The sequence below is a fragment of the Columba livia genome, chromosome 8 (assembly GCF_036013475.1).
Source record: "Columba livia isolate bColLiv1 breed racing homer chromosome 8, bColLiv1.pat.W.v2, whole genome shotgun sequence".
NCBI lineage: Eukaryota > Metazoa > Chordata > Aves > Columbiformes > Columbidae > Columba > Columba livia.
Genome location: NC_088609.1, coordinates 17,256,983 through 17,284,688, shown reverse-complemented (window position 1 = coordinate 17,284,688; position 27,706 = coordinate 17,256,983). Strand labels below are relative to the sequence as shown.

Below are 27,706 nucleotides of genomic sequence, written 5' to 3'. Positions count from 1 at the left end.
GTGAGGAGAATCAATGTGCACAGCATGTCAACAACTGCGTGTGCGTAATGCAGGGACTATGCTCAGTTACTGCCCAGTCTCTGCTGGCTTCTTGGCTTGGTATTTTTATACACAGTCGCTCTAAAGCACTCCTGTAGCATGCTGGATTTGTCTATTCTGTGCCAACTCCTTTAGCAGGACGTCTGAGTAGGCTAGATGAGGCTGAACAGTGTTTATAATGGGATTATAATTAGCAGAGTCTAATATGATTTGGATTAAAGTACGCAAAGAAAAATTAGCTTTTTAATACAGTTCAAGCAAAACATAGTAAGAGAGTTGCTGGCAACAGTCCTCATGTAGAGAAGCCTTTAGTCTTATCTTGACTGACTAAGAGTGTACATTAAATTAATCACAAACTCCTAGAAGTTAATGATAACTCAATTAGACTGAAATCAACATTATAGTGTATTTTGGAAATTCATTAAATAAGGAAGTTCGAGCTTATGTTCAGTTGCGTCAATTCTCTTATGACCCATTTTGTTTGCATCTTCAAATCCTTGGCAGTTACTAAGTATTAAAGTGAGCGGTCATGTGTGTAGTTAAAACACTGTCTAAATTGTTAGCAGGACTGAAAAAAACTGCAGCAGCATCCCATTTTGCCTCAAGGCTGGCAACTAATGCCTTTTTGGTTTTGTTTGGGTCATTTAATGCTATTTTCTCTATATGTCTTTTGTGTTTGGGTTTTTTTTTTGGGGGGGCTGGAGGGCAGGATTGTATATGACCCTCATGAGCAGGCAGGTTGCATTTTATGTTCTTAAGTCATCATATTAGTGTCTTTACATGAATAGGAGAAAGCTGGCCTAAAATTTTCAATATCAGTATCTCAGTAAGCATTTTGATGAAAGTGGGTTTTTTTAACAACTTTTTATTTGAGTTCAAAATCCTATGTGAATAATATGATTTTAACGTTATCACTTATCAAAGGTTCTTCTGTCCATTAAAAAAAAAAAGTGTGTAGTCTCCTAGCAAGGTAAGATATCCCCTGAAAAACATTCTAGCTGGTCAGTCACTGTACTAGGTTTCTCCACATCCATCCTGGTTTTGACCACTTGTATGCCCCACAAATGTGAGGAAACTTCGTTATTTCATAGCTCTTTTGAAGAGAATAATGTCTTTTGGTGCAATTTCAACTGCAATATCCTATTTGGATTGGTATACACAGCACACAGGGCATTTTGTTATAGTTTCTTGTGCAAAATAACATTCCTTTTGTGAAGTTTGGCTGTGGAGATGGAGAGCTGCAAAGGTTTCAAACGCCGTTCATGGTCTTCACACTAACATGAACCCTAGAGCTGCTGACTGATGGGAAACAAAGTTCAGCCATGAGAGCCTGAAGTTCAAGTCGTTGCTGAAATGGAGGTTCTTGTTCACTTTATCCTTAGTGCATCTGCCAAAAACTTGTTGTGGGAACTGACTGTTGTGTTTTGTTTTAGCAGGAAAATTTGATCTGAGTTATGAACATATACAACATTTTGATTTGGAAGTATTATTAATACTTAGCCCCTTTCTGAAAAGAAGATTCTAGAAGAAACTACTTTCTAAAGTTAAATTTGAATAAGTGCATGTAAAAGGAATCCTTCCAATGTAGCTGATTGTGCAGTGGAGCCTCTGAATGGCTCCAGTTATGCCATTATAGGTATGGCTAAAAAGATACAGGATAAAAGAAAAGTTAACAATAGAGTGCAAGAGTCTCAAATGGCATTAGCTGGCTTGTCACTTCTGCTATCAGTGACACAAAATAAGTTTGCAGCAGCACTGTTTATCACATATTTATGTAATCTAACGAAGCTCCTGAAGGCAAAATGTTTTGGCATTTGTTGCTGGGTTTTGTTTCCTCCTCCGCCATTTTGGGCTAACAAATGCAGGCAGAAGATCAGAAGTGAGTATTGCATATTCCTACATGGATATGTAGGTGTGAGTGGTTTTGGTTTTTTGTTTTTGGTTTGTTTTAATTTTTTTTGGTTGGTTGGTTTGTTTTTTTTCGTTTTCTTTTGTTTTGGGGTTGTTGGTTGATTGGTTGGTTGGGTTTTTTTAACCAGTTTTGACTGTTACATGTGCTTGCACGTCAATATTAGTTTGCATAAATTGAACCTCAGGTGCATAGAGACAGTGACAACTACAAATAAATGCTCTCTTCTTTTCTCTTAGTTTTGAACTCAAAACAAAAAATCCTGGAAGTTGAAACTCAGTCTTTTGATTATGGTATAAAGATGTCAGGGAAAAGAAACAAACAAAAGAACATGAGATCTCATTGTGCCTCTTCCTCTCATACCAAACCTTGTCTAAAAACCTGTAGGTACTACTCACATTCTTGCCAAGTTATCTTACTTGAAGGGAATGCTTAGGATTTATAGTATTAGTTCCCTAGAAACTTGTGCTGTGTCTGGTGGTTTTTTAATGCTGGTTTCATTCAGTAACTGTGGATCTTTTCTATTTATACAGTCCATGTTAAATAAGAAACCACATGCTCATATTAGGCATACCTCCAATCTGTTACAACTTTATTTTTTTTTAAGTACTGGTAGAGCAGAACTTTAAAAGCAGTCAGTGTCTGATTCTTGTTCTTCTAATGAGTCATTGTTAGAAACTGCATCTAACTAAAAAATTTCCATCCTCAGCCTGCCATTTCAGAGCTGCTCTTAACAGGACATGGTTTTGTCAGTTCTTCATTTAAAAAAAAAAAAGGTCTCACGTTAAATCTCTTGCTTGAGACTCACTGCACCATGACCTCAAGCAAATGCTTGTCTCTTATTTCATAATATGGGCTGGCCAGTCGGACAAAGCAAACTTGAGCTAAGGAGAAGATATGTGTCTTGCAAAAGTAACTGTAACCTATTTTTATCAGGGTCCAATCTTTTTCCTACTGTCAGAAGGGTGTAAACTTGTATAAATAGGACCTGCACAGATTCTGACATGTATATGTTATTTACAATGTGGATATCAGGACTTTTGTCCTTTGCTCTAAAATTTACTCTGCTGAATTTCACAGAACTCAGTAAATTGGCTGAACTCAACAACTCCTGAAAAACTGAGGAGGACATCTTTTTATGCATGAGGCAGGAAACATTTCGATGAACTACTGCCTTCGCTTTTCAGGTGGCTGCAGCAATGCACCCAGGGCATTTGGGGAAATGTAGATCTTGCTGTTGGCAGATGTGGCGTGTTGGCTGCTCAGCAGCAAAGTGAGAACAAGTCCTGATGTCAATAATAATGGGACCTCTGATTTTATAAGTTAATGAGCAGTGTTTTGTCCTCAGCATCTGTTTCTGGCTTTCCCTTGTTGCATCAGGCATTCAGTCTCCCAAATACAGACCTCCAGGCTGGGTTCTGCAGCCTGGGGCTTCCATGGCCCCTCCTGATGGAGGGGGAGGTGAGGAGTTTCTTGGTTTTCTTGGGCAGTCTGATGAGCTTTTCAGTGTGCTGTCTGACACAGCTCAGATGTACTGTGTTGTGGGTGTCTACTTCTATCCTGAGACTTCTCTCAGGAAATAGCTAAGCTAATTTTAGAAGCAAAAACAGTTGAAAGAGGCCCATTGCAAATGCAGCCAGAGTATCTCACGTCTAATCAGTTATGAAATCTGATTGATGCTAAAGCCTTTTCTTAGCAGAGTGTTTATTAATCTTGAAGGGGGTGGGGAGAAAAACAACACAAGAGATCTTTTACGAGGCAGACATAAATGAACAGAAGCTCTTTAAAAATGAACTTGTGGGAACTGGGAGATTGATGCAATATATCACAGGCACAGAAAGGCCAGACGACAGCTTTCTGAGTACGTTGGCGTGAACTCAGATAGGCAGAAAAGAAACTATAGTACTTTTTCCCTGACATGACCTGAGGAAAAATACTGGCTGTTTTGCAGCTTTTGCATACTTATCTCTGGCATATCATGTTCTGTAGCGATTAAAATACAACTTCTGGTGACAGCAGGAACTCAGATGCCCTTCTGAATTGTGCGCAAAGTGTGACAGTTGTTCCTTCAGCCCGGGTTGTGTTTCAGTGTATGATTTAGCAACAGCTTTTTATTGCACTTGATTCCTGTATCATCGCTTTGAATGAAAATACAAGAAATACAAAATGTTATAGCAATATTCTGTTCATAAAGGGAAAAGCAACCTGTTGCCAGGGTCTATGAATGTTGTATAAATCCACACTGTCCCAGGAAGGAGGGAAAACAAAAATGAAATTACTCATATTTTTAAATCTTTTATCTAAACACTTTTACTACTTTTTTTTTTTTTTTTTCATTTTTTAAAGTTGTGTTGCAGAATGAAAAGCTGCAGGAAAATACCTTTTGCACCATGAATAAAACTAGTGTTATTTCCATAGCAGGGCTATTGTTGAGGGCTCCTGTCTTATGCAGACTACAAGATCATGGGAGATGAACAAAGGTGCTAAAGAGTGTGTACAAGGTTCTTCACGTGTGTTCTGTCATGTGTCTCATCCATTTTCTGGTGTCTGCTTCTGAATAGATCGTCACCATATTCCAGTTCACATGGAGTGGGGTTTTTTTGCATGTACTGAGGATTTTTTCTTATTTGAGTTTTACATAACTATTACTAGACTTGAAACTGGTACAGGGCTGAAGGCATAAGAAACAGACTTTAACCTAAATAGAGTAGGTTTGAAATGAAAGTATTTGAGCCTGGCTTTAAACATTCATGATTTTTTGGCTGCATATTATAGCCTAATTTACAAGGTGCCACAGTATTTGGAACTGTGCATACATATCTTCTCTGATTGCTACATGCAAACCAACCGATTCCCTCTGATTTTCAGTAAGACTATGCTTCCTGGTCCTCTTTGTAATCAGCTTCAGAAAAAGAGTATTTTGTACAGAGAAAAACTCTCTGTCATAAACCTAGTGCCATTCTAGAACATTTTGTTACAACTGATTGTGCCTCAAATGTCATCTTTGGGAAGATTTTGTTATATCTTTAGTCTGGGCCAAAATGAACACTGATGAGCTATTTCTTCTGTGACTGACATTCTCGGAGCACAACTGATAACAGCAGTAATGGTCATGTAACGTACAACTCGTTGTAACTCTCTGCTGCAGGGGGTTTTACTGGGCTCTTGCCACAAACTTGGGCAGGAACAGATGAGCCTCTGCTGAAAACTTTTGACAAATCCTACCCAAAGCACTTTCTGAGAGCTGTAAGACCTTTTTGAGGATATATGTAAAGACCCAGCATGAGGCACAAGAGTGAGAGCCCTAAGGCAAGAAAACTGTTCCACTGTTCATGTTCTTAAAATTACTTTGGTGCTCAAGTCACTTCTGATCCAAAACCAATCAGATATTAGACCTCAGCAAACTTATGACTGTCAGAATTATTTTGGGGACTTGGGATCCTTCATCATAACCATGTATTTTGCCAAGAAATGAGGTATGGCCCCAATTCAAACTGTAAATACTACGATTTATCCAAATTATTATTCCCTTCAAAGAAAAAAGTTTCTTAATAGTTTGTATGATGCTATAAATAATACTTTTTTATTGCATACTGAGAAAATAATAGCATTTCATGAGTCATAGTTATTGTGGGGTCTGTGGACAAAGCTTTCAGGGCCTGATGTGTTCCCACAATGTGCAAAAGCCTTAAGGTTTGGCAGTCTTGCTTCTTGCAACAATAAATCAAAGACAGATACTTAAAATACTTTGATGTGAATAGCTGAACCCACTTCAAGAAACACCTTGGGAACTAAGTTGCTATCAGATCCAAGCAGAGGAAAAGAGCTATATACCTCAATACTGGTCAGGTGAAAAAAAAGTCTTTGTCCAGAAATTTCTTGGGTTCGCTTGGTGTCAGTGTGTTGGAGGTAAAGTGTTTAGTGAATGCTTTAGTGTGTAGCTGCCAGGATTGGTTTTGGTGGTGGTTTTATCTATTTATTTTAAAATTTTTTACTTAAAATGAAGCCTGCTTTAGAAGAAATGACTCTTGGTCATAATTTATTGCAAGTGGCACAAATCCTGTTCTGTTACACCCCTAAATCCTGTATGTCCATGGCAACACACAGAAAGATTTGACCCTCATTAATAGAATGTAAAGCTTTCAGCCAAATTGCAAGGTAAACTATCTCTATACCATTTTGGTCAAATATTTTAATATTTCTCTTCTATGATAATTACTGAGTGCAGAAACTCCAGTGCTTCAGGCGTTTTGTTGTCCTCTTATCAAAAGATGTGAAGTTCAGTGGATGCGTCTAGACGTTTAACCAAGTCTTGCTTAGCTTGAAGGTCAATGTCAGCATTGTTCATTTTGTCTGAATGACAGCTGAAATAATAAACCACATTCCATCATTTGATACAGTTTTATCTTCCGTTCCTATCTGACAGAAAATAGAAGTAATGAGAGCTGCAGTGAGAACACGATCACTGAGGACTGCTGGAAGTGATTGAGTACGGTTCTTTGAAGGAATTCACTGTCTTCAAATATTTAATCCAGAAACGTCAATCTATTTTGCAATGGATATGAGGAAAGCATATGATACAATGAACCACACTGAATGATCTTCTGACTGACCAAATCTATTCCATAACATTGTCAAGGAGCCCAGTAAATACATATGGGAATAATTTCCATCTGTGTGCAAAAGTAAATGTAACTGACCTTGTTACACATTTCTGCAGACAGTCATGTCTATGAACTTTGCGTCTGTAAAGATTGCATTCAGATTGCCTCAAACGTTTTGCCCAAACACAGAAGACTAAAATGAAACTCAGTTTAACTGTTATTCATCCTTTCAAGAATGAGGTTCTCTTGAAAAGCTTGCATTTGTTGATTTTGCCCCTACTTTGAAGCAGAAGTCTCTTCTCCCCACTATACTTCCATTTTCTGCTTTGCTAATGTGATATTGCTTTCCTTTTGAAGGCTAGAGAGAAAGATCCTATATAGAGCTTTTTTTTTTCAAATTTCTTTTTTAATCAGATTTTTACAGGATGAGGTGAAAGTACTATCAGGTTGGTGCAGAAGGCATTGCATTTTTTGCACTGATAAAATTTGCTGTTTGATATTGGAATACGTTCTTAAATGTGATTATGTTATACATAATTTTAATGCTCTTTTCTGGATTATTTTTTTTTTTTTGCTACTGTTAATTTTGTATTTATTTTAGACTATGGAAATTATGTTAGACAAAAAGCAAATTCAAGCTATTTTCTTATTCAAGTTCAAAATGAGTCATACAGTTGTCAGAGACAACTCACAATATCAACAATGCATTTGGCCCAGGATCTGCTAACAAACATACAGTGCAGTGGTTGTACCAGAAGTTTCACAAAGGAGATGAGAGCCTTGAAGATGAGGAGCATAGTGGTTGGCCATCAGAAGTTGACAACAACCAATTAAAAGTAATCATCAAAGCTGATCCTCTTACTTAATGAGAAGTCACCGAAGAACTCAATGTCAACCATTCTATGGTCATTCGGCAGTTGAAACGGGTTGGAAAGGTGAAAAAATCTCAAGAAGTGGGTGCCTCAGGAGCTGAACAAAAATCCAAGAAATTGTCATGTTGAAGTGTCATCTTCTCTCCAGATCTTGTTATTTACATTAAATCAGAGCGAAAGTTAATCCTGTAGAACAGCCGGAAGATTGTATTACAAAATCTTTACTCAGACAAAACCTTGCTTGTGACAAGGACTTTGTATGATGAGAACAAATAGACCTTTCAGTTGGTTGAGGTGTTTTTATTTCTTGCCTGGAAGAGAGCAGAGAGAGAAGGAGAAGCAAAGGACAACTAAGACAAGAATTTGTTGGTATGTTTAAGTAGATCAGCCCTAAAAATCACACGTTTATCAAATGCATCTGGTCCTGGACTCTTAGCTTGAAGATCAGGATAAAATATTGAATCATTGAGGTCAGAAAAAAGCAAAGGTGAGGGAAGTCAAGTCCATTGTCAGCAACTATGTTTCCAAATATAGAATAGTTTAATTGTCTTTCCTTGTTAGGCCTGTTTTCCAGGACTTAAAAATAGCTGTGAGCTCTCTTTAATGAAGACTTGAGAACAACGACCTGGCAGGGACTGTGTTGAGCATCCTGCGGGTCTGTGCTCCCTGGGTGGTCCCAGTGGGGACAGATTTATGAGCTGGATGTCTCCTGGACAGCTGGGGGCCGCCTTTCTTCGTGGCATGTAGATGAATGCCAGTTGTGGTAGTGACAAAACTTAGAGTTGGGCCATGGCATTTGCCTTCGGACAACTACCTCCAGTGAAAAAAAAAGAAATGGGATTTATCTCGCCCACTTTTAGCTCTTCAGATGCTGTTAGTGAGCCACTTACCTAGCACTGCATGAACAGCGCAAATACCTTCATCTGGTCTATAATTTGCCTGCTGTATTTTAAACATCTTTCTATTTAAAGCAGAGTAAACAACTTAGAAATGTCTGTTTCCCTTTGTTAATTTTAAAAGAAAGCTAGGCAGTGAGTCCAAATGTAGATTTTGTTGTTGTTGTTGTTTAGGTGTGTGAAGTTTGGTAAAGACCTTCTCTCATACAAAAGAGACTGTAACAGAGCCTCTTTTCTACTTATTCTATTCATCAGGGCCCAGGTAGGGATGTTAATTTTGCAGCACTTACTTCAGATCCAAAACAGGCCCTTATGTCCCCTGGGGACTTGCTGGAGGAGCTGCTGTAGCGGTGGGTAAATCAAATTCTCCCACCCCAAGTGCTTCTTGTGGGTCCCACACTCAGTGGGGGCAGGCGGCCAGAGTGCAAACCGGCACCTTGCTCCCTGTACCTCCTCTTTCCCCTCATGTCTAATATAAGGGGGAATACCACAATATATCCACCTTGCTTTAGTAAGATATTTCACTCTGATATTTACCACACTAATTTAGAGCATGCAGGTCTAAAAGGTGTGTGTCCTGTCTTCCACTGCTCTGTGGGAAAAGAGGGATTTGGGGGAGAAAACTACCTAGTGATTCACAAGCATTGTAAGAAGTTGCTAGTTGATCCAAAAGAATTCTGCCTACCCCTTTAAATTACTATATTCACCTATGTGATTGTTTTTCAGTGGTCTTCTTATTTATACTCTCCTTAAACTTTTTTTTTAAATTAAATGAACTGTTGTTACTCCAACTGTCTAAAAATAAATTATTTCTTGATACAAGTATTAGCTTATTTATGTAATTGATCCAAATCTTAATTGAATGTGTATCTATATCATTCTACTAATTTCAGTGAGAAAGAGCTCATTACAACTAGAACTGGTAACTGAACTGGAACTATGCTAATTTGAAACAGCTGATGATCCAAGAACAGTAGAAATGCCATTATACCTGTTTATAATGCATTCCGAAATGGAACAAGAAAATTGATAAAAATTCTGGAGGGAGGAAAATATTGCATTATTTCTACATATTGTGTTGTCATCTTCAAAAATGACTCTGAAGCAAGAATTACTCATTTTGGAAAACAGAAAATGTAATGAAACATCCATGAAAGGTCTGAAAACTAGATGATTACAGTGACTACTAGAAATAGATTTCCATAAGCTAAATAGGGGATTTTGGTGAAATATCCAGGTGCTGATTTGAGCAAGTCATTAACTGTTGGGAGGGAGGTGGGGTTGCTGGAGTTTGATCTAGTGGAATTATTAAGGATTCGTAAGTCACAACAAGTAGTATGGTGTGGTCCTTATTTTAGTTACCATTGCCTCTCTTGAATCTCTCTTCTTTCTCAGGTTACCTTGTTTATAACTTTTCCTTGTGCATTGCAGGGTAATAGACAATTCTGAAACTATTATAACTTGATGTTTGATAAAGTAAATGAGAATGGTGGGGGTGGAGGGGGAGAAATCTGTGCAGTCATGCTTTTTTAATCTGGTAAAATATTCCCAAGAAAAGAAAAGTAATCCTTATGGAAATATCTCTGTTCATAAATGATCAACAGCTTATTAGACTCTGGACTTGTTCTTCTCAAAGACAAGCTGGTCATGGAGCTCATCAGTCATTTCTAACAACATCAAGGCAAACAGAGTAAACAGAGTTGTGGAAAGAAGTAACTGCTATAGATTTTTCTTCTTTTTTTTTTTTTTTTTTTTGCTTGGGATTGAAGTTAAACTTTTTTTCCTTTTTTTTTTTTTTCTCTTCAAATATTCTTGTATTTCAGATATCCCTCTATTGTACAAACATTTTGAAAACTGTCTTAACTAAGTTAGTTCTTCAGCATCTTGTCAGTCTCACTAGAAATGCTCAGTTACAAGTTCTGATCTTACCCTGTGGTTTTGTGACAATATTAAGTGAAGTTCTTCTTCAGCCCTGGTCTTATGGCCTCTGACATGCCGCGAGCGGGACCCTCATAAACACTGATGAGGGAAAAACATCCTGCTCACATGAGCATTAGTTACTGCACAAAAAACTTTTGGGGACTGTAAAGTTTCATTTCTTTCCTCTCCCTCAGCTTATAAAGTTCTGGTATTTCTTGTTCTCTATTGCTCCATACTATTTATAACCTCTAGCTACTCAGTTTGCCCTCACTGTAGCTCCCCTGCTAGTTTAAAAGAATGATATTGCCTTCTTTCTGTCTAAAATTACTCTAGTCTGCTTTATCTTCTGTGTTTCCTCTTATTATTATTCCTTAGATCATTGTTCTTGATGTTATTTTGAAAGAGAATGTATTGATTTCCTTTCTCTCTCCCTGTCTTTTGTTTATTAAGATGATAAATGTTTTAAGATAAAGTCTATCATTTGTTACATATATTGGATCTCCCTTTGATCTTGTAATAAAATTGCTACCCCGAGTTTAAGAGCTGAATCACAAGTGTAATAACTCTAGCAGAGCCATCAAACACTTCTGTGTTCTTTGTTTCATTACTTCATTTCCAGGTTGCTGGTAAGGAAGGACTATTTGTTTTCCAGGAACAGTGATACGACAGTTTGCATTTACATCTCTAAGTGCCACTAAGTGTCTGTCAGACAAACTGCTTCTAAAAAGATGCTGTAACTAAAGAAATAAGTATATTCGTCTTCTTTAATTTTCTCTGGCTTATAAACTGGACAGATGGAAAGCCTAAAATTTTCAGGCCCATAAATATGCTATTTCTTAACCATTCAAGCTTCAGAATGAAGTGACCTACAGAAAAAAAAAGTCGGCTGCAGCTCATGAGCTGCTGCTGCTTTGAGTTTAAAAGCCATAAACATAGGAAATCTAAGTTTTCTTTTCCTACCTAGAACTCAAAGCCAGCCCAGGTTTCTTTGATCTGGTAAACTGTTAAATGCTTTGATTTAAAAGTGGATGTTTTCTCTGAGGAGACAGAGAAAAGGAGCTGTGAAAAAGCAAACTGGATGAAGGGCACAGATCCACAGAGACATGGGGAAAGGTGGAAATGGAGAGAGATGCTGCTCCCTGCTCGTTTTCTCAAAAGGATCAGGAGGGCGGAATCCCTGAGCATCCTGCTGTGGGCAAGGGCTGGAGCACCAGGACCCTGTGTCCTACAGGCAGCATGGACAGTGCTGGGCTTCAGTGCAGCTATGGCACCAACTGAGGACAGATCTAAAGAGTGAAAACAAAAGATAACCCAGCCCACGTGTTGGAACATGGCTGGATACCATTGACTTGAGTGGAATTTCACTTCAGCAGAGGTTTACTCCAGTCATGGTACTATATTTGGAAAGATAAACATGAGTGTATGCCTATATCCTGAATGCAAGTTAATCGAGTTAGATAAGATGAGAGAAAGTAAATGTAAGTAATATTGCAGACCAGGATGTCAGCTGATCTTGTGATTTGACAGGTCGCTTCTCAATATTTGTTCTGCTAAAAGGAAAACTTGTGTATTTCTTTGTAATGTTTGTGAGTGGATTCATGTATTTGTCTTTGTGCTTTTCTGCTGCAGGGCCGTAAGTGAGATAATGAGTGATTAATGTACCCTGTGAACAACAAGAGCACTCTGAGTGACACACCAACTGCTCCCACCGAAGCCCAGTGATGAATATAGCAAGAGGAAGATGCGTTATGTGTACAGTATGTAAAAGGATCTGCAAGGGAGTTAAGGATGTTTACGCAGCCATAAAGAGAACAGGTGCGAGTATGACTCTGAAGAATACCCAACATCCTGTTTATCAGGGGAAGTCTCATGTTTTTTTTCATGGAAAGAGTCACCTTTGTATTTGCCCCTCTGGACCAAAGAAATAGGGAGTAATAGTAAAAATAGCTGCAGTACCAAACCTTCTTCCTGAAAGCTGCTTTGCATGGGGGGGTGGTTGAAAGGCTCAGCTTGTGCAGTCAGCTCCCGGTTGGGAGCCCTGCTTTATCTTGATGCGATAGAATGATTTCCATCTGCTTGGTTGGAGCAGAAACCCTCTCAATTTCTGACAATACTTGGCATAGTGTTGACATGAGAACTACAATTTTCCATTGTTGTTTTGACCCTCAGATAACTTCTTTTATGGACAAAAGGTTACTAGCTGCACGTCTTCTATTTAATGTAACTGGCATTCTGCCACGTTGGCTTTTCTGCTTCATTTTCATTAGCAGAAGGAAACTGTGAGACAGTGGCTGCATGCAGACAACTTCACTCCTTTCTAGTATGGCTGTGCTGAGTGGCACTGAAGGGTGATAACCTTGGCACTGGAGACATCAACTGTAGAGTTAACTACATCTTGGTGATTTCCAGATCCACATTAGAGATGGAAACTTTCTTTTGTTTTTTTCAGGTCAGTGAAAGCCATTTAATGCTCCCAAGAGTCAAAAAGCATTTTTTCCATCTTCTATATAATGAAAAGCAATAAATATTTTATTAGGCCCTATCAGGGCTGTAGCAACAGCAACACAGAGGCTGTGATGCACGTGTGCAGCTTTGCAAATTGTTTTATTAACGATGCTCAAAATGGAATAAAGCCACATTCCCTTTAGCGCAAGAGAGTCTGGAGTGGAAACTCAGTGAGGGACAGACAGGGCTGACCATCACAATGGCCCCTGGTGTTGCAAGTGATGGGGAGCCTGGTCAGGAGCAAGGGGTTACGGAGAGTGGGGGTGCAGGCTCTGGCTGTGGGGCCCAGGGCAGTGGGAGGGAAGAAAGAGTTGCAGCTGCTCAGTCACCCTTCTTGAGAAAGAAGGAGCATGTTTGTGCAATGGCTTTGCTAAAAAGAAAATTTGCAGGTTTAAGTCAGATCAGGCATAGAGCATTTACCAAAAAATTTAAAAATCAGGAAAAAAGAGTCATATTTTTTTTTTAGTTTTAGGCATGTGTTACTGTTCACATATGGTGAACCTGATAGCTTTTTTGCTGAATAATGGCAATAATAAAGTATCTTTAAAAACAAATGCACATCTTTATGTGTGCTGCAAAGCTATTTAAACTGTATTTACAAAATGTAACCTCTGACTGAACTTTGAAATGTCTGCTTCTAGAAATATAAGCCAAAAACCTTTTTATAGCACCATACTGACAAGGATAACTTATGTATTTCACAGTATAGAAAATCCTGGAGGCAGCGTTATTTTTAGCTGTGTAACCTTTAAGCGTATTCATCTATATACTAGTAAATTAGTTTTTAACAGGTGTATGACTTAATATAGCAAGACGATGAATTACAGATGTGGGTAATGTCTGTCCAAATTGCTTTTTTCCTGGCTCTAAATTATTCATCTGGAATGGCCAGAAGCCAGCTATGGGAATTATTGATAAAAGTGAGTTAAGAATAGATTAGAACATTTCCCTTGTGAAGTATAATGTGTCTCTGTTGACTGCATTATTTTCCATCTTCCATTAAGCGCTACAAACCAGACTTTTTTAACCCAATTTTAAACTATTCATGTTCTATTTAAATTCTATTTTTATAAATGCTTGAGTTCCTTGTTTACAGTGTGAGGGATGTTCTTTTAAAGGAAATAACATTGTTGTAAGCAACAAGACAAACATTTCAGCATTTTGCTTAGGGTTAGTTTTTCCGGAAAAGTAAAACTGTGTCTTGCCGGTGGCTGAGCTTGGTGGCTGAAATGTGCAATACCCATTAATTTTAGTTGGTGGTGCAAGTGCAGTCAGTATTCTCTTGTGAGTATAAAAGTTTTAGACCAGCTGTGGTTTTGTACAGTTTTTTGTTCTCTTTTTTCACTATTGCTTTTTATTTTTAATAAATCCAGGTTCCTAAGAAGATTAAAAGAGTCTTTGGCCTGTGCCAAAATATGAAAGGATGGATTTACATATGGGAATTCATAGTGAAAAAGCACAGTTCATTCTAAAACATAAAATAAATGAGGTTTTCATCTACAGGATGTGCAAGAAAGCTTTAATAACTCTGAAAAATAAATGAAGACTGTACAGTGGTGTAATAAATGTGAAGTGACTATGCTCATAAGGACTTCTATTGTAATGCAGTGAAATTGAATGCTTTGTTGCATCTGCTATTGATTTGGCCTCCCACCTGCCATAGAGAGGTTATAACTGAAATTAAGAAAACAGGCTAGAAAGGTTAAAAAAAATTCAGTAATGAGGAAACAAAAAGACATAGAAACACTGAGTTGTGGTGAACAGCTGTAAGGAAGGAGTGCTCAAAACAGTAATATTGAATAATTCTGGTGTTCTGCACTATAAGTGTGGAGAAAGGACAGCGGCGATAAGGAGATACGCACCAGTGGTTAAAGATTCAGCTCTTAACTCTGACCTTGTCTTCTTGCGTCATTAGCATATATTTTCTTAGTTGTTTTTCTCCAGTGTGTAATGAATATAATTCTTTCTCTTACATATATTGTTATATTGTCAGAATTATTTATTTCAACAAATGCTTTTTTTTCTTTTCAGTCCTGAGATGGATGTTATCTGTTGTGTACTACATTTTCATGTGTCTTTTAACTGTAAGATAACTGTAAAACAGACTGCAGGTCATCACCTGTACTGGTAACACAAGAGTCAGTGTCATCCTAAGCATCTTCCCTGGCGACTTCCCTGCCTCTGATCTTTCTCCAACTCCAGATTTCTGAGCTATTGGATATGGTGGGTAACTTGATAATGTGAGTAAAGAAAGTTTGTCTTTAGTTGTGTGGAGGTTATCTGAGGTGCAAGTTGCAAGTTGCACACATGAAGATACTGTATTTACAATGTCCAACCTTCTTATTTTCTTCTCTCCTGTCTTTGAATTTGTGTGTAACTGGGACAACTGGGAATACCATAATGGTGTGAACTGTGGTGGTGCCTCTCAATGAAATGTCATTGACATTGCAGTCATTATTCAAATGGTCTTCTCCTAGAAAAGGAGATTTGGTAAGAAATAGCAAATGAGGTCTTTGTGGGAAATGGAAGCTGAATGACAAAATTATCTAACATACATAACATTGGTAGAGGCTGTGCAATAAATTATCAGAGTTAGCAAAGTATAGTCACAGAAACAGAAGAAAATTGGAAGTAGAAGATAGCTCCTGTGCTATTTAAAACCAATGCTGTCTCTCAGAAGATTCTTTTTCTATCTGTTAGTGTGCTAACTTATATATCACATCATTAGACATATGCAGGTTTTTAAGGTTACTGTTGTTATTCCACCAAGTCTCATTACTTCTTATATTCCCTTGTTATTCTTCATGCTCCAGCCAAGATATATCTTGATGGCCAGGATGAAATTTTTGAGGTATTCGGCGTTGTTTACCATGGCAGCCTGGCCAATGCAGCAGCTTGTTTTGCTGATTTTTCTTCTTCCCTGCTCTACCTCTTCCTTCCTTTGCCCTTTGCTTGCTTTTTGCTATGCAATCCTGCCCCCTCCCTGAACCAGATCTGAACCATAACTGAGTTAATTTATCTTTCTAACATAAGATAAACCATATTACACTTTTTTTTTTTTTCCTGGATCATTTTCTGCTAGTTCAATGAGGTAAAAGGGAAGGGCCTGACAAGTGCCCGAGCAGATCCTGGGCAAGCTGGCTGAAAGCAGGGGATGGCTGGAAAATCACAGTCTGTGCAGGAGGGATTTTTCCAGAATGCCACGAGAGTCAAGTCTTACGGCATCACATCTGTTTGTACTTGTTCTGCTGACAGGCTATAGAGGAACTGTAGGTCTGTACACTTGGCCTAAACACACCAGTCTGGCAAAAATTTCGGGTTTAGAGAGTACATGTCAGAAGAAATGCATCCAGAACTGTGGCGCAAGCCCAATGTGGCACAATGGGAAATACTTGCCTGGTTAACCTTGGCACTGTCATTTCCTTTCTCCTTGTACAAAAAGTTTTCTCTTCCTGGACTTGTTTTTCCCTGAACCATTTTAGTCTTCCCTCATGGAAATTATGCAAATGTCAGTGTGCGCACAAAAAAAAATCTGACAATGGCACAAAAAGTACAGGACTAAAATAGGTTTTGCTAAAAAATAAAAAAAAAAAAAAAAAAGGATCATTCTATGTAGCAATGGGAGACCTCATTTCCTTGTTATATAAAAAATGAACTATGAATTTTAAGGAAAGTCAGGGTGCACAAATTTTGTGACAAGGATGAAGTAAAAAACCAAACTATCAGATCTGAAAGTGAATTCGTTTGCTGCTCCGCATCTTTAACAACTGAAAGAGTTCTGCTCGTGTTTCAAAACAATCTGACCTTCTCATAGGGGCCAGGCGTGAAGCTTTTTGCCAAAGGTGAATGGTTTGGAAAACTCTGAGCATGTGTGAAAAGGGAAACAGTGGAAACTATTCTGTGTTTGGAGCACGCTTGTGTGGTGGAAAGCAGCGATGTACAAATGTCAGCCTCTTACTAAATAGGTCCATGTCCTACGTGTGTGACCAGCTTCAGCTTCTTCCCTGTTTCATGTCCCGCATGTGGGTTGCTACAATCACTGCAGTCACTGTATAGGTGTTGGTGTTTTAGTTGCTTAGCACTTCATGCTGTCCCAGCCCTGGCCACAAGTGAGTTGCTCTGCAGTGAGGGGAAGGCTGCAGTTCCTCAGTTCAAAGAACACCTAGATGGAGATAGCACAAACACAACCCAGAAATTTAGGCACAGACGGGCATTTTCTTTGCAGGCTTTTCTCTGCAGATCTTCTCCTGCTTCATTCTTCCAGGTGTTTGCAATGCCACCAGTGCCAGCAGTGTCCCTGTGTGTGCAGTGCCACCAGTCCCAGCAGTGTCCCTGTTGGAGGCACCTGCAGAAAGCTGGGGCTCTGCAGTACAGAGCTGGGAAGCGTGGTAGAGGCCACCCTGCCCTGTGAAATGTAGCTGTCCTTTTGCCAGGGTCTGATAGAGAAGGATCAGGTTTGTCTTTCCTGAATGTCACTCCAAAACTTCCCAGAAAGGAAGCACTGAGGCCCATAATGCCACTAAAGTCAATATAGTTTCTCTTAGTGTTTTACTGATAGCTTGGGGTCCTAAATTGTGACAGGAGCCACCCACAAATGTCTAATTTGACATAAATACATGTATTACACATTGCTACATTTATACTTCAGCTTTCCATCAAATTTCAAGCTTGTTTGAGAACTCCTGAGGTGTAAAAGGCAGGCATAAATGACCTGAAAATGAGTGTTGTTTGTCTGACAGGGGAAGTTAATAATGTTAGTCTTTGAGGGAGCTACAGTAAGAAACATAAATAGGAGCAGAACACTGTGTTCCTTGGTTGGTGTCTTGCACTAATCCTGACACGTGAGCAATCTACCAACACAAATAACGTTATCAGATCAAAATCTCCAGCCAATAATAAATCACTCCTGGCATTAGCAAGGCTCTTGCTGTGCAACAATGTGACCTCTAGTCAGGAAGAGATTCTATATATTTTGTCAGAAATGCTTGCCTTTGGTAAGAAGCAAGTTGCACCAGTAGTTGGGAGATGTGCGGCACAAGTTGGAAAAAACAGGAGAGATGTGGAAAGGTGTAAATTGATGCAGAATATGTATTGATGAGGTTATCTTCCAGCTACCCAGAACAGCTGCAGAGGCCAGTAGCCATTTACAAAACACAGGAGAAGTGAGTGGACAGCAAATGCTGGGCGACATATGTGTTATAGCTCACAGTTGGATGTTATTGATTACAAATGGCTCACTTAGCTTATGCTGACAAAGGTGAACCTTCCCAAAGATGTGTAATACCTGAAAAAATGATTATAGGTAGATAATGAAACTTGCTTTCAAAGTTATTGGCATTTCCATCTACAGAAAAAATTGTCTTTTCATCATAAAAACTATTTGAGAGTAACACTCAGTGTAGAAACCCCAGTATAAAATATGAGACTAATTTGCCCCTTTGAAGTGAGCTGGATGTGGAAGAGCAAAGTTCAGTACTCTTTTACTTACAGTCATCTCGGTGGCAGTGGGTGTTCATTGTAACCGAGTGCCTACATGCTGTCAGCATCCATCAGTGCATTGCAGATAGATCCCAAACCAGGAGCTCTAGGGTTTTCTTGTTTCTTCCTCTGCATTTTCCAAGCCTTTGTACTCCTAATCACAGACTGTATCAAGTGTCACAATGGGTGAAAAAAAGCATTAGCAAGAACATCAAGACACACTATTTCTACTGGAAAAATAAGAAGTGTTTGGTTCAAAATTATTGGCTAGGCTTAAACTCTTTTGAAGTCAATAGTGAGAGCCTACTGACCCTACTGCAAGATGAGCTATTTCAAGAGAGCAGCACAAACATTCAGAGCTACTTAGCTAGAAGGAGCAGACTATCTCAAAACCAAGACAAACACCACATTAAATGCACATATTTATTGCTTGTGTACTAAGCAGAAAAAGAAGGGTATACAGCACACCAGGAGAGAGCAACAAGAGAGATAAGGTAACTTCTGTTTTACACCATGAAATTGCATCAGACAACACAGTGTATCTATTTGTGAATAGTGTAAATGAACCATGAAGAAGTAAATATGAAGGGATCTGTGCTGTTAGATATACAGCTGATGGTAGAGGACATTCTCTGTACTGTCTGCACAGTACAAGAGGAGGAAGGAAGGGAAGGTTGCATGAAAGCAGTACCAAGCAGTCAGGATTTCCTGCCCCAAAATTTCTGGTGAATGTCCCAGAACAGTGTGTGTTACACAAGTAGATATTGCATCAGTGTATAAATTTTACGTATATGTTTGTGTCAAAAGAACATGATCATGGGTGTGAAATTGGGCATGCAAAAGAAATGCTTGAATTATAGTTGCTTGTAAAATTTTTCTTAGTCCTCCCTGAGTATATGCATCAAGATATAGTAATTAAATTTAGAATACAATAACTGCTTTGATTTCCAAAGACACTTTAAATGCATGCAGTTGTCCTAATTTGACACAGCTGCAGCCAGCTCGTACCCTCATCTCTGTGCAGATCGTTCACAGGTAGATGACATACAAAATCTGCATGGAACTGGTATTTTTTTGTGCCCTTCTGCATTCTCTAGTTTCTGTACTGCTTTGCCATTGCACAGTATGTCTATAAACATAACCCACAGTCACCTTTTGTACTTTCTAATTTTCTCCCTAAACAAGCATGGTCTGATCTGGACTTTGCAGTAATCTCCAATGTACAAGCAATCTATCTCCAGTGATGCAGAAAAGGAGTCACAACCTCTGTCAGTGATCCGGGCTTGCGGGCAGGAGGAGGTGCGGGGCTTCACCTTATATTTGAAGGCAAATATGCAAAACTTTGCACAGAACAAGGGTACTCAGTTATTCACCTAACACATGCAGAAATGTTCTGTGGCTGCAGAGAGGTGTCAGAGCCAGAGTATGCAAAACAGAACCTGGGTAGAAGATGGCTGCAGAACCCTGCAGTAGAAGATGGCCGGTGATGGAAACACCTTCCTACCTTCCCCCCCATACAGTGGCTTGCAGCACTGCTCTCTATCCGTGGGGCTCACAGGCACAAACTCAAACTCTTGTCTCACTTTGAAATTTATCCATGAGCCAGCTCCTCTGCAGAGCCCACTGGCAGCAGCAAAGAACAAACTGGCATTGGGGACCTCACTTCATAGAGTTTTGATAAACTGTCTCAGAGATTTGTAGGTGACACAAGCAGTTTCTCTGAAAGAGTAATCAAAAGTCCTCGAAGTGTTTAAGGAAAATATGGCAAAAATTTAAGTCTTGTATTAGAAAAGTTGTTTGTATCATTCCTCAGAGAATTTATTTATAAATAATGTTGTCTTACGCTAATATCTTGTTCACCCAGTTGTATCCCATCTTCTTTCTGGCTCTTGAAATGTTTAGATAGAAAATACAAATATATCTCCTTATGCTTACTTATTTTCGGCCGTTTGCGTTTACAAAGATGCAACAAAGTTTAGAGTTAAACTATGGTTCTTGTTTAAAAATATGCAGTTTCAGAGACTCTTGCGCAGAATGTTTGAGTTCTGGGCTCTGATTGCACTGTTTTTTTTCTTTCTCTAAATTTTTCTTCTCAATGTCATCCATAAGGAGAGCTTTTGTGTGGTTAAAAAGTGATAAAAACCCAACAGATATAGGCCGGTTGCATCCATGTGTTCAGATCCTAAATCCACATAGATGCAGGTGTGAGGTCTGGACTGTACACTTCAGGAAAAATCTGCCTTTACCCTGGGATTGACTGGGCATCTGGAATGGCTCCTTGCCTGACTCCACAGGTTGTCCCTGGAAGCCAAAATAATGTGCTGTTACATGTGATTAATGCTATTTGTATCCAGATTGCAGTAACAAAAAAAGCCCAAACCAAACCAAAAGAAACAGACAACAACACAAACTAAAAAGCCCTTAAATTTTCAGGCCCCTTCATAGCACCACTAATTGCACTAAATTTATGCAAAAAAAAAAAAATGAAAAAAAAAAAGTGCCCTTGTTCATCAGACCTTGCATTAAGTACAAGGTGGTGCACTGAGAAGTGAGAGAGGCTGCTGCCCAGCATGGGATGCACGGGCGTTATGACACTCCCTGGAGATGTGACGAAGGCAGCAGCCCATTTTCTTTCTGCACTAGTTGTGCAATCACTTCTTTGTCCTCATCGAGGCAATTTTTACCCACTCTTGCAGTCATCAGCGCTAATCCTCTCGCACTTTGCGCCTGGCCTTGCTGTGACCGCAGGCTGCACTGGGATCTGCTGTCCCTGCTGCTGATGGCAGGGGCTGGAATGTGCCTGTCCCCCAGGGACAGTAGCAAAGACCGGGGCTGTTTCACCCCTTGTGCTCACGTGCTGGTAGTTGTTAAATGAAGAACGATACACTGCCTGTTTCTGGATTTGCACGCAGCTCCATGCACATATATCACCGCTGCTGGCTGTTTGCAGCTTTTTCCATGATGTGCCTTTATTTTGGCAGTTACGTTTTATTCTCTCAGTCTGAAACATGAGGTTCATACATCAAAAGGGGAACCCACCCCCCTCTGTGGGGTTGTGTCCATAAATGGTATTTAGATTTATAAACTGAGCAAAACAGCTGCTATTTTAAGAAGCTGCTGCTGCAACCGTGGCTCTGGCCCTCCGCAACTGGGTCTAAATAATAATTTTTAAATGTTCACCACGGTGACAGTCTGTCACCTTCCAGCAGACCCCTGCAACGCAGCAACAGGGGCTCCAAGCAAAGGCAATGACATTGCACCATTTTATGTTAGTCCTAAACACTCAAAATAATAAGAATTTTAAAGTAAAGACTTTTAAATAAGAAAAAGGGGATTTGGGTTAAGGGAGGGTGGGGGCTTATTAGTCTTGTAGCTGTTTGTGCTTTTGGAAGATGTCTTTCAGCCTTTGCTCTGCAACCGCAAATGCTATAAACATGTTTTAAAAAGAAAATCGAATATGTCACATTAAACCACAATTCCAAGAACTGAGGACTCTCATAAAAACATCCCAAAAGCTAGAAATGCTGCCTAAGTACAACATGCTTTTAATCTACATCTAGTTCTAAGTCTAAACTTTCACTTTCCATTTTCCCTTGCCCAAACCTTGTCAAATAATCTCACTACAGTATGTTACTAAATACTGACTTAATTAACACACCATGATTGTTTTCTACTGCTGCTCTGGTAGCAGCAAGGAGTTATTTCCTCACTGCCCCACTTTTACTGCTCCCTCAGGAAGCTGTGTCACAAGGACGTGTGTAAGTGCCACTGCGCTGACATCTGTAGCTGTGCCTGGTGACACCTCTGCATGAATCAAGGGGGAAGGGCCAATTTCAATGTGTGTATCCTGATGTGCTGCAGTGACTGATATGGAAAATATTAAGCAGCAGCATAATGAGTAGTGCAGGTGGGAGTGCTGGGTGTACGTGGAACTCCACTAAAATAAGCCTCACGCCGCCTGACAATTGTTTGAGTAAGTCTTAAATCTACAAAGCAAGAACAAAAAGACTGCACCTGAGCTTTCGGGGCTGGCTTATGTGAACAGCAAATCAAACAAGCAGAGAACATCAGGTTTCTATTCTTAAACTGAATATCTTGTTCAGTTTGGTGCAGAACGATGTGTGAGCAGAAGGGTGTCCCCTTCTACACTAGGGGTGGGATGATGGGGAATCCCTGTGAGTCCCTAGTGCTGTTGGCTGCAAGCGTGGGAATGCACACAGACACTGCAGTGCAAATACCACCTTCGCGCACGCTGGGACATGCATGTAAAGTGTAATCAGCAGCAGGGTTGTTAATTACCCTGCCATGGCTCACAGCATGAGAAGTTATCAAAGCCCACTCTGCGGGTCAGACTCTGGGTGAAGTGCAAACAGCTCTGATGAGACCTGTGCATGTAGGTTTAATGCCATGTGCTACCAAGTATTTGAGAGCACTGAGTCAGTTCTTAACCTTTCTCTCAACCACCTAAGTAGCTGGAAGTGATGACCAGTTTTGCCACCAAACCCTGCCTTGCCACACGCTCCCATCGCAACCCAAGAGCTGATACTTGCGACACTGCCATGGAAGGGGGTGTAGGGAGCTGGCTCGCTTTCTGCTCCCGAAATGTCAGAGCTGGCATCCTGCTGAGAGTGAGGATGTGTGGGTGAGAGGGCAGGATTGCAACACCCTAAATATAGATGAGAAGTCCCCAGCTACACTGCTGTAGGACTGCATTCCAGACTCTGACAACAGCACGATTTTTAGACCACATTTTTGCAGCATAATGCTGGTCTTACCTCATTCTCAAGTGTCTTGTGCTATGCTGTTCAAGCCCTATGCATGCTAGCAACTTTGGCATCATGTAGAAACACATCCCTGACAGAAGGCTAGGCAGGTACTTTCATGTTGGGGTGTATGGGCTTGTCTGTGCTGTTAAATAAGTTTGTCCTAGGCTTTGCGACTTTTGCAGTGTGTGTACAGGAAGAGAACTTGTAATCCCATGAATTTTCACTATTTGTGAATTGGTGCATTTTTGTCTCTTTCTTAGCTGCACAATTCAGCAACTTGCAGCACTGACTGTGTGTGTACAAGGGTGTACAGGAAGGACAGGTAAAATATGCAGTTCCTAAATCCTAATTACAACCTCAGCAAAAGCCTTGAGAAGTTTTCCAGCTGTGCTTTAACCCATTCCCATTCCTAGATCTCTACATCGGCTAAACCTCCTAAATTTTAAGGGTGCTCTGCACAGCAGCATGGGTCACTGCTCATTGCCTTACTCAGCATGTTGAAGGGGGCAAATGCAAGACAATCCCTTTCTTTTGGCACCCTGGCTGCAAATCACCGTTTGGAGATGTCTTGTGAGCAGACCATCACTTCTAATAATCACTCCGCGCAATTTTGTTGTTGGTTGTTTGTTTGTTTGTTTGTGGGTTTTGGTTGTTTGTTTGGGGGATTTTTTTTCAAATCTAGCCAGGCATACATTAAGGCTGTTGATACTTTCAGCCTCCAGATGATACAGAGTGTAATTACAGAGTGTACGAGGACGTGCTCCCACTTGTTTGTTTTAGATCTGCCTCCTAGCAGTTGCAGTTGGGTGCCAGACGTTTCCCGTATTGTGTGAAGCAAGTAGAGTTTGTTCGAGGCTTTTTTTTAACGTCTCTGCACTATTTTCAGAAATATAAACAGGCCCCTCTGCCACCTTTTTTTCTCAGGTTAAAGTATTAAACTCCCTCAAAACTGGCTGTGGAGGAACAAGGTGTGAACTCCTTCCCAAGGACTGACCCTCCTCAGCTCCCAGCCCAGCAGGGACATGAGCATGGATCTGATTTCACTTTCTGTTTATCAGCTTGTTCCCATGGGCTTTTCTGTGGGAAGAAAACCTCTGAAAGGGAAAGTCATCCAATGCAGTCATGGGATTTCTCTTAGGCACTCACTACTGAAGGCAGCAGGAGCCCAGGGAGCCAAAATTGCTTCTGAAGGCTGTCCTGATGTTGTCTAGGGATTTTGTATGTCTCTTTATTTTCCGTCTCTTCCCAGTAATGTACTGCAATAAAATATGACCTACTGTTAGGAAGCTGCTCTGGAGTTACCTCAGGTTGGTTTAAAGTGATTCCTGAATGTCTGTTCCTGGAACCTCTTTCCAAATGGAAGTCCATTTTAGTTTAATGTAATTACCCAAATGAGCTAAACTAAGTAAGGAAAAGACAACTGGGTACCATCATCTGAATATTTCTATCCTGGACTGGATACCGTGGAATATTTTATTCCACACTAACTATGCCAGCAAATTCTCCTGTGTAGAAAATGTTTAACGGAATTGTGGAAAAAACTAAAACCTTTTTTTTTTTTTCCCTAGTAAACCAAAGCATCCCTGTAACCTCATTGAATCACTTCCTATTTTCCCAGACTAAAGAACTGGGAAGGATATTCTGGAACAGAAAGACAAAGTTTCTGTTGTGCTGATATTTCTAAGCGCCAGTCTTTATACCAACTTTCTCTTTTTTTTTTTTTTGCAATAACTTGTATTCTGTTTAGATCAGAATAGTCTTTGGAGATATAAGCTTGTTTCCAGTTTGAGAAGCAAGAAAGATCTAGCAATAATTTCCCTTTTTGTAACTAAAGTATGCCAGCCTTGTTGTATGGCAGATGGCATGTCTAAACCAGGGTGTATTTTCTGATTCTTTTAAATGTGCCATTTAGCTTTTTGCACCAGCAAAAACAAGAGCAATTTTTGAAGCTGAGATCTTCAAGCAGAGCTGAAGGTCTTGGAGGGCTTGATCCTCACACTGAAAGCAAGTGAGACGGTGTCACTGCTGGTATGACTTGACAGAACTAATGTTGGCTGGGCTTCCAACACCAGCTTGGTTTCAGACAAACCCGACTTCGTTTGAAAGCTAATTGGAAATGTAAATGCTGTCTGTGTGAGGAGCCTTTTTGGAAAACACACACCAGAAGATGCTCCCCTGGGGAGGAGAGCGGCTGCTGTGGAGGTTAATGGAAGGCAAGTTGTGCTGGCAGTGTGCAGCTCAAGATGTGCATGTCATTAACCGGTGATCATTCAGTGACTTTGAAAAGCTATGTTTCAGAGGCATTTCAACCCAGAAACCTGGCTCTAAGGTCACCTTACCGTTATTTTCTGTCCCTCGGATCCAGCTTTCAGTGTACGAGGTCGTATCTGTTTCTTTCTTTGTAAAAAGATGACGGAGAAAAAAAGACATCTGACGTAGCTGACTTACTCCTGCCAAGAAGGAAATGTGGGTGAAAAGGATTCCCTGAGTTTTGCAATGGTAGTCTGGGAATCAGAGAAGACAGCAAGAATAGAAGTAATTATCATCAGATAGCAGTGTCTGGGAAAGGGATATAACCTGCTATGTCAACTTATCCAAGTCTGTTGGCATTTCTGACACTGCAGCAGAGGTCAATCACAGCGCTTCCTCACTTGGTCTCTAATAGTGAGTAACACGTCCCCTGCATCTTTAGGGAAATTAAATTAGGAGGTATGGGCTATTTAGAAATGCATATGTACTCTAAATAAATTTTCAATTAAACTTTAGCAAATTTTAGGTGAAAGCTGAAGCTGTTCAAGCAAGAAGTGTTGAAGTCCTTGCTTTATTCAGAATTAGTTTGTTTACCCTTAGTCAAATGTAAGTCTGGTAACGGCAGAAGAGGCCATGCACTCAATAATAACAGCTTCAGCTGCTGCTGCTGAGCTGTGTCTGTTTCCAGTAAAACATTTTATCCCATAAGGGTAGTGCATGAGATGAACTACACAGTAAGAAAGATGCAGCAACAAACTAGGTTAAAACTAACCCTCATCTCAAATATACTGGATTCTTTGCTAAGCCAATCTGATCCTGACTAGTTTGGGAAGATATCACTTAATAGTACTGAAATACTGCAGAAAGCAGCAAATTCAGATGGCTACCTTAGTCATTGGTAAAGTTGACTCCTGGCAGTGGATTTGTAACAAGGAGTTATTCAATCTGATATTTGCCTTACAAAAATCCATTCACCATAGACAGTGTTCGCTATTCCATAACAGCATTTGTTCTACTTACCCTGGAAACTGCACTCATCACTGGAAAGCCACTAAATCCATGAAGATGTACTGCTGGAAGGTATGAATTTCCATGACTGCTTTTCTAGTTCTGTTTGGCAATCAGCTAAGCTGCTTTTGGAAAACGACGGTGCTGAGCAGTTTTATCCATTTACACTTTTGCCCGTTTGCATTATGCCAATGACTCAGATCAGGTCACATTGCCAATGTACTAGAATTATTTTCAGGTCATAATTGAACCTTGAACCTCCCAACAAGGCTGATTAGCGTCAGTAGGTATCCAGGTGATCTGTAATGTGAAACCATTTATTGGATGTTAAACCAGACAACGAGCCCTTCTCCTTCCTGATGACCAACCCAAGGTGCCCCTTCCCTATTTGGGCATCACTGTGAACATTGTTCCTATGGTCTCTGAATGTCTCCTGATGTGCTGCTGTGTGCCCAACTGGTCTGGCTGGGTTATCAAGGAAGGAGGGGCAGAAAATCGCAGAAGAATGGCATTCCTTGCAGAGAGGCTGGTGATGCACAAGAGGAAGGTGGTAGAGGAGTGCAAATGGGAAAGTATGACAAAACAGTGATGAGATACTCGAACCCCAGTCCCACCTTCCTGCCATCTCAGGCCATGGACTCCCCCCACTACGCTCCTCTCTTCCCCATCACCCTCATCTATCATCTGGGTGGCTGTAGAGTAAGTTGGATCAGGGATATGATGTCATGGAAAATAAATCCACCAAAAAAAGAAAAATTTCCTACCCAACCAGCTTGCTCATCCATCTCCACAACAGCTGCACAGCTGCTAAATCAGATGCAAGGGCAGCGAGGGACGTGCAGGGACCAGGGAAGGGGAGGGAGCCGGGGAGCATGACTGTCCTGCTTCCCAGTAAAGCAGCTGCCACCAGTACGTCATACCAACGCGTAACACGGAAATCATATCCTTCGTTTGTCTGAGCAAAATTCCCTGAATCTGTGCTGCTAGCAAGAGCCGGCGGAAAACTCATGGAGGAATGCTGATCCTATCCCAGCAAAGGCATATCCTGTGTCCTGTCAGTCACCAAATGTGGCAGGGGTTGGAAGGACGTGACCAAACATCTGTCACCCAGCTGGCAATATTACTCCGGGTCCTTCAATAGGCACGTTAACAGCATGTTGAGATTTTTAAAAAGCTACCCAAATGTGGCTGGATTTGGTGAACTGCTATTAAAATAACCCTGTGTATTCATTTGTGGTTATATCAGTTCTACAAATGGCTTGTTCCAGGAAAAAGTAATTTGGGCTGTATTAACTCCCACAGGCACAAGCTGTGTTCTGCTATCAGTAAGTCAGCAAAGCAGCTGCATTTTTTATGTCCTTAAGGAGTGCAAGCAATGATGCTTCTGCCAGCTCCTCTTGGTCGGGGCAGGGGGGGAATATTTCCTATCTGTTGGCAATCTGCTACCAACTACACCCAC

At 40.3% G+C, this 27,706-nt stretch overlaps 2 long non-coding RNA genes across 2 annotated transcripts; one reads left to right on the top strand and one right to left on the bottom strand.

The window, feature by feature from the left end:
- Positions 1-1,552: 1,552 nt before the first annotated feature.
- On the bottom strand, positions 1,553-27,466 carry LOC110362465 (uncharacterized). The gene is made up of 5 exons (XR_002419839.2): positions 27,012-27,466; positions 26,260-26,547; positions 25,329-25,439; positions 18,234-18,388; positions 1,553-7,735 (listed from the first exon to the last, which is right to left on the bottom strand). It is a non-coding gene; the product is annotated as an uncharacterized LOC110362465 (long non-coding RNA).
- Positions 11,323-20,161, top strand: LOC135580114 (uncharacterized). Its single transcript, XR_010474311.1, has 2 exons — positions 11,323-11,718; positions 11,870-20,161. It is a non-coding gene; the product is annotated as an uncharacterized LOC135580114 (long non-coding RNA).
- Positions 27,467-27,706: the final 240 nt, after the last annotated feature.